Source organism: Diabrotica virgifera, chromosome 7 (assembly GCF_917563875.1).
Source record: "Diabrotica virgifera virgifera chromosome 7, PGI_DIABVI_V3a".
In the NCBI taxonomy this organism is placed as follows: domain Eukaryota; kingdom Metazoa; phylum Arthropoda; class Insecta; order Coleoptera; family Chrysomelidae; genus Diabrotica; species Diabrotica virgifera.
The window spans coordinates 214,160,938-214,172,575 of record NC_065449.1 but is presented as its reverse complement, the minus strand read 5'-3'; the positions used below and the strand labels follow the sequence as shown (position 1 = coordinate 214,172,575).

General features: G+C 34.9%; 2 long non-coding RNA genes across 2 annotated transcripts; both read right to left on the bottom strand.

The window, feature by feature from the left end:
- Window positions 1-5,055: 5,055 nt before the first annotated feature.
- Window positions 5,056-5,378, bottom strand: LOC126887792 (uncharacterized). Its single transcript, XR_007699204.1, has 2 exons — window positions 5,299-5,378; window positions 5,056-5,200 (listed from the first exon to the last, which is right to left on the bottom strand). It is a non-coding gene; the product is annotated as an uncharacterized LOC126887792 (long non-coding RNA).
- A 2,362-nt stretch (window positions 5,379-7,740) lies between these two features.
- LOC126887791 (uncharacterized) lies at window positions 7,741-8,117 on the bottom strand. The gene is made up of 2 exons (XR_007699203.1): window positions 7,978-8,117; window positions 7,741-7,879 (listed from the first exon to the last, which is right to left on the bottom strand). It is a non-coding gene; the product is annotated as an uncharacterized LOC126887791 (long non-coding RNA).
- Between the last annotated feature and the right edge of the window lie 3,521 nt (window positions 8,118-11,638).

Genomic DNA, 11,638 nt, shown 5'->3' with positions numbered 1-11,638 from the left:
AATAAGTAGATCATGCCATTGCTAAGTAAAATCCCCAGAGCCGGAAACCAGAGTTGGGAATGAGGGTAGTTATAAGAGGTTAAAGTCGCCGTTTTTATTATTTTTTTTTTGTGACGCTCATGATCGAGAGTGTGCACCAAAATTTGGGAATAAGTAGGTCATGACGTAACTAAGTAAAATCTCCAGGGGTGGCACGCTGCGTGGCCGACAAAGGGGTGGGGCAGGGGTGAATACAAAAAATATAAGGGGTTTTTTGCGACGTTCGTGATTGAGAGAGTGCACCAAAATTTAGGAATAAGTAGAACATGATATAACTAAATAAAATCCTCAGAGCCGGAAACCAGAGTTGGGCATGAGGGTAGTTATAAGGGGTCAAAATCGCCGTTTTTATTATTTTTTTTGTGACGCTTATGATCGAGATAGTGCACCAAAATTTGGGAATAAGTAGGTCATGAGGTAACTAAGTACAATCTCCAGGGGTGGAACTCTGAGTGGCCGATAAAAGGGTGGGGGTAGGTGTGAATATAAAAAATATAAGGGGTTTTTTGCAACGTGCTAGATTGAGATAGTGCACCAAAATTTGGGAATAAGTAGACTATGACTTAGCTAAGTAAAATCCCCAGAGCCGGAAACCAGAGTTGGGGCTGAGGGTAGTTTTAAGGGGTCAAAGTCGCAGTGTGTATTATTATTTTTGTGACCCGGCACATTTGTCCCCCCCGCAGCGTTCCGCCCCTGTAGATATTACTTAGTAATGTCATGGTCTACTTATTCGTCACAACTTATTCGGTAGTTACGTCATAACCTACTTACTCCCAAATTTTGGTGCACTATCTCAATCACGAACGTCGCAAAAAACCCCTTACATTTTTTTATATTCACCCCTGCCCCACCCCTTTGTCGGCCACGCAGCGTTCCACTCCTGGAGATTTTACTTAGTTACGTCATGACCTATTTATTCCCAAATTTTGGCGCGTTATCTCGATCATGAGCGTCACAAAAAAAATAATAATAAAAAACGGAACTTTGACCCCTTATAACTACCTTCGTTCCCGACTCTGGTTTCCGGCTCTGGGGATTTTAATTATGTATGTGGTGGTCTACTTATACCCAAATTTTGGTGCACTATCTCAATCACGAACGTCGCAAAAAACCCCTTATATTTTTTATATTCACCCCTACCCCCACCCCTTTGTCGGCCACGCAACGTTGAGCCCCTAGAGATTCTACTTAGGTACGTCATGACCTACTTATTCCCAAATTTTGGTGAACTATCTCGATCATGAGCGTCATTAAAAAAATAATAAATTCCGCGACTTTGACCCCTTATAACTACCCTCGGCCCCAACTCTGGTTTCCGGCCGTTGGTGAAAGTCATGTACACAACTAATTCAACATATCCCCGTATAGTTTTTCCATATTACTTAACACGCACACAATCCGCTCCCAACTCTTAGACTACAATGTTTGGCCTTTATTTAATAAGTCTTCATCAGTTATAGTATAGTATAGTTGATCCAAAAGATGGCATAACCCAGACATCCAAAGTGAAAGTTATCCTTTAACACCAAATTGTTCTATATGGTCCACACAATGTCCAGAAAAAAGTCACACCATTTTGAGCGTCGGGTGTGGGGGGGAGAGGGGGAGAAATCGGTAAATTCGTAGTTTTTTAAGTTTTTCGCCAATATTTCTAAAACTCTGCGGTTTAGCATGAACAACCTTGTATACAAAATTGTTCTACATTAAATTTGAAATAAAAAAGGCCCTATGCCCTATGCATAGTCTTTCTAAAATGAATGGTTAAAAAGTTACGGAGGTAGTATAGTATAACTGGTCCAAAAAAAGGCCTAACCCAAACATCCAAAGTAAAAGTTTTCCTCCAACACCAAAATGTTCTATATGGTCCACATATTGTTCAGTAAAAAGTTACACCATTTTGAGCGTCCGGTTTGGGAGGGAGATGGGAGAGAAGCCGGTAAATTAGTAGTTTTTTTAAGTTTTTCGTCAATATTTCTAAAACTATGCTTTAGCGTAAACAATGTTATATATGAAAATGTTCTACATGAAATTTAAAACAAAAAATGTTATACAGTGCTAGTCAAAAGTCCGTACCCCCCCTCTTATCTTTTGAACGGTTTTACCTATAATAGTAAAATTTGGATGGAGGAAATTAACTGACGTAAGCTTCTTAACTAGTTATGACAGGTGACGTAATAGTGACAGATGACGTTACAGAGCCACTGTGACCGATAATTTTAAATGGGACCTTATGGCAAGTGATACCTCGTTTGAAAGGTATTCAAAATACCTACTCAGCCATACTAATTTTTTTGTGTTTTAGTTGATTTTGATTTTGGTAAATAAATTAAATAAATATAATATTGTAGCTTCGCATTTAATTAATAAAAATTCAAATGTACGCCTATGGTTTTTTTGTCAAAAAAGTTGACGTTTTTCGATTCTCTAGTAGTTTTTACGTCAACGTCAACCTTTTTGACAAGTAATCATAGGCGGAATTTTGAATTTTGAATTAATTAAATGAAACTACAATTTTATATTTATTTCATTAATTCGTCAAAATTAGCTTAAACTTAAACAATATTAGTATGACTGAATAGGTATTTTCAATACCTTTCAAACGAGGTGTCACTTGCCATAAGGTCCCATTTAAAATTATCTGTCACAGTGGCGCTGTAGTCATCTGTCACTATTACGTCACCTGTCATGACTAGTTAAGAAGCTTACGTCAGTTTATTTCCTATCTCCAAATTTCACTATTATAGGTATAACCGTTCAAAAGATACGAGGGGGGGTACGGACTTTTGACTAGCACTGTATACATAATTGTTATAAAATCTACCGTTCCAGAGTTACGGAGGGTGAAAAGTCGAGGTTTTCGACACTTTTTATATTTTTTGGGCAATATTTATGATATAACTATATCAAAAACCCAGACATCCAAAGTGAAAGTTATCCTCCAACACCAAATTGTTCTATATGGTCCACATAATGTTCAGAAAAAGTCACACCATTTTGAGCGTCGGGTTTGGGGGGGAGAGGGGAGAGAAATCGGTAAGAATAAAAAGTATCGAAAATTTCCACTTTTCACCCTCCGTAACTCTAGAACCGTTGATTTTATAACAGTTATGTATAGAACCTTTTTTGTTTTAAATTTTATGTCCAACATTTTTCTATAGAACATTCCTTACGGTAAAGCATCGTTTTAAAAATATTGACGAAAAACGTAAAAAAACTACTAATTTACCGATTTCTCCCCCATCTCCCCCCCAAACCGGATCAAAATGGTGTAACTTTTTACTGAACAATATGTGCACCATATAGAACAATTTGGTGTTGAAGAAAAACTTTTACTTTGGATGTCTGGGTTAGGCCTTTTTTTGGACCAATTATACTATACTACCTCCGTAACTTTGGAACCGTTCACTTTAGAAGGATTATGCATAGGGCCTTTTTTATTTCAAATTTAATGTTGAACAATTTTGTGTAGAAGGGTGTTCATGCTAAACCGCTTAGTTTTGGAAATATTGACGAAAAACGTAAAAAACTACGAATTTGCAGATTTCTCCCCCCTCTCCCCCAAACCCGACGCTCAAAAAGGTGTGACTTTTTTCTGAACATTATGTGGACCATATAGAACAATTTGGTGTTGGAGGATAACTTTCACTTTGGATGTCTGGGTTTGGGTCTAACCAGGGTCGCGCCAAGGCTTTCAAGCGCCCTGGGGCAAGTAATTTTAGGCGCCCCTTTCCTCCTTCCTTTGTAAGTAGTTTTTTGTAGCTTAGTGAATCGTTATACGGTATACCTACAAACTAATTTTTATGTGTTAGGAAAGTATCATCATCATCATCTAACCGTTATCGTCCACTGCTGAACATAGGCCTCCTCTAAGTTTCTCCATGTCTCCCAATCTTGAGCTACCAGCTATCCAGTTCCCGGCAGTTCTCTTTACATCGTCACCCCAGCGCGTTGGTGGTCGATCTCTGCTTCGTTTATCCGTTTGTTCTCCGGCGGTCGCTATTCCAATAATCTTCTAGTCTAGCTGTTGTTCGGTGTTCTTGCCACATGACCTGCACATCTCCATTAATTTCTTCTTTGCTACATGTTCTAATACGTCTTTGGATTTTTGTCCTTTGCCTGATATTATTTGGGTGATTCTTAGCATGGCCCTCTGGGTAACCCTTATTTTCTGCTCTTAGATTTTAACAGCAGTAAAGTAATATTATACTGATGTTATTATGAATACTATAAATATTTACAAAAAACAACGATTACATTATCAGAGAACAAATAAATATATAATTATTATTATTATAAAAAACCAATACAGAAGTAAAAACTTCGAGATGTATTCTGGTATAAAATCGTTTATTTAAAACTATAAAATGTCATGGATTGCAAAACGTTTTCGTTCTAAACAGAACATCTTCAGTGCCTAGAATGAAGTATTTCCACGTTAGTTTAAAGCAAAAGGTTAAAACTGTGACTGTTAAAATGAAAAATGTGGGAATACTTACATCCTGCCGAGTATTTTGAAACTAGCACACTGTAAATAGTGTTAACATCATCGTATATGGTTTACATAATGTAATATATTAAAATGTTATGACTACAAGTCGATGTTGATAGATAAAGTGGAACACATGCTAAAAGGGTGCCATGGTTCCCTGCTCGAAGATGCTAGGTACTTGCCAATTCAATGGGCACAGACCAACTCATAGAAAAAAGTGTTGTGCATAGAAAAAAGTGTTGTGTGATTTGGTAGAATGCGATCTTACTCTTTAAAAAACATGTCACGTATTTCAGCGCCATCTCAGCATCTGGTTAAATGGAAGGATACTACAAATCTGGCCTCCACATAAGTGGTCTGTAGCTTCGACATGATAGGTGTGAAATTTTAAACGCTCTTGTTGTTGATTGGATAGGAAGCATGCCATAATTTAGCCTCCATGCTAGGTACATAGCCTAGCCTCCATACGGTACTTCCAATATTTAATATTTTATTCAATTGGACAATAAAGGTAAAACACAAACAACTTTTGTTTCTTACTTATTTATTTATAAAATAATGTGACATTTTACATAGAAATATGAGTATTTAATTTGGATTAAATATATGTTTACTTGTTGAACTTTTCCACCGTCTGCACCTGCACACAACAGCTGATCGGAGCCATTAGACCTAACAACAAAACGCGAAATAAAGTGTGTATTTTAAAACTGTTGGATAAACAGTACCTACAATCAGAAAATCTCTACCTTACAATCAGAAAAACTTACCTTTAAAAAGGTACTCGATTACAAAATATCAAAAAAACACGACTGAATATCAGCTTTTCATGGTGACACAAACCACCACAATACATTTGTACTGTGCAAACCACAAACACATCACATAACCGACCATATAAAATAACAACGACAACGAACGAACGAACACGAACACAGATTCACAGATAGCGCAAGATTTGTCAAAAGTCATGTTCCACCAATCACAATGCCGACATCAGCGCCTCTGACAAAATGGAAGGAAAATAAATACGATTACATGTTTTTTATTAGAGGTCGCGGGGCATGGTGTTGTGTGATTTGGTAATAGAATGCGATCTTACTCTTTAAAAAACATGTCACGTCTGGTTAAATGGAAGGATACTACAAATCAGCAGCGGGATTACGAACACTTGATGCGAGATCGCAAAACGAACCGTAGGCAAACTCGATGCGAATACGCATCGAAGCCAAAAAGTGATTACGAACTGGGTTCGAGTAGACTGTCAGAAAATCATCGGCAATTTTCGTATTTTTGAACCTACGGGATAATATTTCGAACAAATGGAATGATGTGCACGTTATATGTCATGCCCCGGAATCTCATATGGAAAAATTGGGGAATTTCCCCCACCACTTCCACACCGCTCAGCTAAATAAAGAGAAACGACAGCCTTTCTCGCTCACGAAGACTTTAACCAATCATTTATGTTAAAACACCATACCTGAATGTCACAAATAAAATAATCAAACGAGGCTTAACTCGATTGTCAATTCTTCAAAAGTAATGACAGCTAGAGTTAGTGCAAGTACAAATAATTTTCTATTAGTTTACAGTTTTTATTGTATTATCTGTAACGATTTATTCTTAGTAATTTCAATTTCAGTTGGTTCCTTATCCTTCGTTTATAAAGTGTAGTGTGTAGTTTTGTTTTAGTTGCGAAAGAACTTTGGTGTTGTGTTAATAAAAAAAATAAACATGATTTATTATTGTTGTGTACAAATCATAAAAAAGTTAGAAAATGCATAGGTAAATGGTAAATAGTAATTAGTTTATAACTGTTTTATCTGAAACAACGAATAAATACACGTACATATATTTAGAAAAAAATTGTCTAACTTTTTTATATCCCTTTTCCTTACTAAATTTGACAGCAAAAATAACATATTTTGCAACTTGAGAATTCCGAATAATTTATGAGTATTACTTAGATATTATTTAAATAAAATACTTTAACAAGCTTAGTAAGTTTTGGTATTTTATTTTAATAATATAGGTGAGATTATTTCTTGTAAAATATAAAGATATTTTAATTAGTAACGAAATTGCCCGCAAGAGGCGCTAAACGGATAAAATTAATGCTTGTCCATTTGAATTTCCCGCCAAATGGTGATTAGTTAACACATCGCTCGCAAATGGCGTAAGGAACCAAATTTTTACAGTGAGTTGCCTATCTATCTGGTAATACTATATTATTTATCTATGGTTATATGTCAAGGAATTTCTCTCATTAACCTCAATCATTATTACAATAGAATATAAAATAAAGTTTTTATTACATATTTAATTGTTATAAACGTTTATTTTATATTCTAAGGATGATACAGTGAACGTGTACCTAGATATATAAATATATAATTTTCGAACTTGAGTAGAATTTGAGATTAATTATGATTTTTTACCGTTAAAGATTAAATGGCCAGGGAAAGATGGGAGACGTTATATAAAAATATTACTAAAGGTCGTAATGGTCACTGCTAACTACCTATTCACTTCATCGAATTCTGTCTCAGAGCTTTCCTTCGCATATTTTTAAAATAGGAATAAGTATTAAGTATTAGAGAACTTCTGTCCGTGTAATGAGTGTAATAACACCTCACTGGGAGATTTAAACAATATATTTTTTTAATGTTAAAAACATGAGAATTATTATCAAAACCGTGTATAATCTAAATATCGTTTGATTAACGATTTACATTATTTTTCAATTGAAAAAATCAAAGTATGAAGTAAGTATGTTATGTAATTATGTATTCACTTTTCTTAATTTTTATACTTGGACCGGCAAGAGAGAAAGCGTTATAGGAGATCAGCGATCTATCAGAGAGAGATAGATAGTTCGAGTTGGCAACTCGACAGGGTCGTAGGTATCGAGCAGTGCCTTCGAGTTGACTCGCATCGACAACGTAGGGAAAGAGGTTTTGTAATCACTCCCTACGGTAAACATGGCGGATACGATGCGTATCGAGTGTACGTAATCCGGGCCCACTGGCCTCCACATAAGTGGTCTGTAGCTTCAACATGATAGGTGTGAAATTTTAAACGTTCTTGTTGTTGATTGGATAGGAAGGGTGCCATAATCTAGCCTCCATGCTAGGTACATAGCCTCCATACGGCACTTCCAATATTTAATATTTTATTCAAGTGGACAATAAAGGTAAAACAAAAACAACTTTTGTTTCTTACTTATTTATTTATAAAATAATGTGACATTTTACATAGAAATATGAGTATTTAATTTGGATTAAATAAATGTTTACTTGTTGAACTTTTCCACCGTCTGCACACAACAGCTGAACGGAGCCATTAGACCTAACAACAAAACGCGAAATAAAGTGTGTATTTTAAAACTGTTGGATGGACAGTACCTACAGTCAGAAAATCTCTACCTTACAATCAGAAAAACTTACCTTTAAAAAGGTACTCGATTACAAAATATCAAAAAACACGACTGAATATCAGCTTTTTATGGTGACACAAACACATCACATCACATAACCGACCATATAAAACATAGAAAAAAAGTGTTGTGTGATTTGGTAGAATGCGATCTTACCCTTCAAAAAATATGTCACGTATTTCAGCACCTGGAAAATTGGAAGGATACTACAAATCTGGCCTCCACATAAGTGGTCTGTAGCTTCGACATGATAGGTGTGAAATTTTAAACGTTCTTGCTGTTGATTGGATAGGAAGGGTAGCGTTATCTAGCCTAGCCTCCACGCTAGGTACACCATAGTCTCCATACGGTACTTCCAATATTTAATATTATTTTATTTAAGTGGACAATAAAGGTAAAACACAAACAACTTTTGTTTCTTAATTATTTATTTATACAATAATGTGACATTTTACATAGAAATATGAGTATTTAATTTCGATTAAATATATGTTTACTTGTTGAATTTATCGGCTGCACACAACAGCTGATCGGCCATTAGACCCAACAACAAAACGCGAAATAAAATGTGTATTTTAAAACTGTTGGATAAACAGTACCTACAATCAGAAAAACTTACCTTTAAAAAGGTACTCGGAAATAACAAAAATATCAAACAACACGACTGAATATCAGCTTTTTATGGTGACACAAACACCAAACACATCACATATCCGACCATATAAAATAAGTGAACGACAACGAACGAACGAACACGAACACAGATTACAGCTTCACAGAGAGCGCAGGATTTGTCAAAAGTCATGTTCCACCAATCACAATGCCGACATCAGCGCCTCTGACTAAACGGAAGGAAAATAAATACGATTACATGTTTTTTATTAGAGTTAGCGGGGCATGATATAAAATAACTGAACGACAACGAACGAACGAACACGAACATTGAACACAGATTCACAGATAGCGCAGGATTTGTCAAAAGTCATGTTCCACCAATCATAATGCCGACATCAGCGCCTCTGACAAAATGGAAGGAAAATAAATACGATTACATGTTTTTTATTAGAGTGCGCGGGGCATGGACCCACGGTTCTTAGACATTAGTAATAATAATAAAGTCTAATAACCGTGGCATGGACCAACTGAGAAATTTGGAAGTGGATATACAATTTGACAAGGGTGACATGACATGACAAGATAAAGCCAATTTTTGGTTAAAGTTTCATTTGATTTTGGATTTTTTAATAAAATGCAAAGGTTTGTCTGCAAAAATAATTTAAATTATTTGAATAATAAAATCTACTGTAAAGTTTAAATTAGCAACTCTCTATTCCAGAATAACTTATAGATTCATTAAATTTAATGCAGATATATTTCATGGTTTAAGTTGTGACGTCATCGGATGTGAAATGACGAGATGAAAGTTGAGTTTTGTTGAAACAAGGAAATACACTACATAATAAAAGATAATTAGACTTGCGTGTAAAAACAAAGCTAAACAAACCAAAAAAACCAGAATTTAAGAGTATTTTTATGTGATGTACTGTTGGTTGCCTAACAAGGCAAGCAGGCAACAGGTTGAAGGTAAACGGTAGAATATTGCGAGAAAACAGTATATGTATATACAAAAGGTGGCTATTTATTGTGTTAAATTTATTATTATACTATTGCAATGAATAATTATGTCTGTTAAAAGTTGGAAAATAATTGTTAACAAAATTAAATAACTAAAGATTACTGTTAGTGAGGTAGATATATGTGTGAAGGATATGATTGTATATAATATTGTGGAATGAATAAAAGTATGTAATAATATAATAAAATTAAACTATGTGACATAAAGTCTAATTCATCTTTATGTAGTTTTGGAAGGACTGAATGAATTGGAAGTAATGTATCTTGATAGTCTACCAACGTAGATTAGTGAATAAAATAATTAGAATGAGAGCTACCAATATAGGTCAAATTGTGGGTTGGTGTCAGTATGTAAAGAAGAATCTAAATTGAATAAGTATATGAAATACAGAAGTATGAGATTGATTTCTATTGGTGATAGTGGAGTGAACAGACTGAACTAAATGAAATATATTTAAGTGCAGAACTTTATGAACGTATGTGATTGCCACTGAAATCAAACAAATGTAAAATGTGAAAAAATTATTTTAAATTGGGATAAATGGATATTGGAAGTTGCCTGATATGAATGGAAATGAAAAGATAGATGAAAAAAAGAGAATAGTGAATGCATTAAAACTTAAATGTTGTAGTCTGAAAGAAGTTTGACTGAATGGGTCGTAATGGATGTAGGTGTGCAGTATCCTATTGTTAAGTAAAGTCTAAGAATCTAAAAAGAAAGAAGTGACAGAATGTTACTAAGTAAGGAAAGTGATATATATGACAGACCAGAGTGATTGGCTGTATGGTGTTTTTTATTGTAAACGGAGATGAGAGAAAATGAGTAAGTAACATAACAGGCAACAGGATAAAATGAGTGTAAAGAACATTCCAAAGAGACAATAAACCAGACAGATTTAAGGATTAATAATAATAAGAGCCATTTAAATAAATTATGAAAGAAATGGTGAGATGAGATATAGAGGACCTGAAAAAGACAGAGACACGGGGTCAAACCAGAAATGACTAGGAATGGAGAAATGCGTTTTCTATGCTGTGGCTAGGATCTGCAATCAACTTGTGCGTTCGGTGTTCATAATCCTTGGAGCTGTGCGGAAATATATTGGCTTGATTACACGTAACGAGTAACGAGTACAGTGGCGAGACAGCAAACTGTTTACTATTTAGGCCGAGAGAGTGGTGAGGGCGAGAGTTGGTTTATACGTATTTGGCCATTTTTGAATTTGGAGGCGAGTCAGTTCAGTTTCGATTCACAAAAACAAGGAGTAGTGTAGGTACTTATGGATCGTAAAGGCCGCGTCTCACCATCAAATAATTTGATCAAACAGTTTGAGCAAACTTGACGTACTTGAGGAAGTACGTCAAAGTGACGTCACAATTGCAGTTTTTTTGAAATTCTAAAAATCTGTGCTCTCACTATCAGTCTAGTTTGATCAAATTTTTTGTATTGAGTTGTCTAACTTGTTTGTACTTTATTGAAAATTAAAATTTTTCATTATTATCCACAATGAACACTCAGGATGTGACGTCACTAACTGTCACTTTCAGTTTGCTCAAACCAATTTGATCAAATTATTTGATGGTGGGACGCGGTCTTAAAGCTAACATGAAAAATATATCAAGCGACTTGACTTATACCACTACTTATACAAGAATTGACGGATATATCATGAGAAGGAGATAAGCTTCTTTGGACTATAGACTAGAGACAATGGATTTTAAGAAGACCAAATCTCGCTGCTCCCGGTTTCTTCGATTCATTGATTTTTTATTTCTTGTCTATATGTCGAATTTAAATTTTTTATTTTATTTGACTTCTTGAGTTTTAAAACCAACAATATTTATTTCTTCTACAATCGATACATATGCTGCATCACGTTTTTGTTTATTTATACTCCAAAGATTTGAAATTTCATAAGCACGGGTGTGACTTATCAATACAATTGAACTAAACTTTATTGTCCTATCTGAGTTCCATTTGTTAGCTATTTTTGAGCATCTTCAAATCACATTGATTAACACAAGTCGTCTCCTCT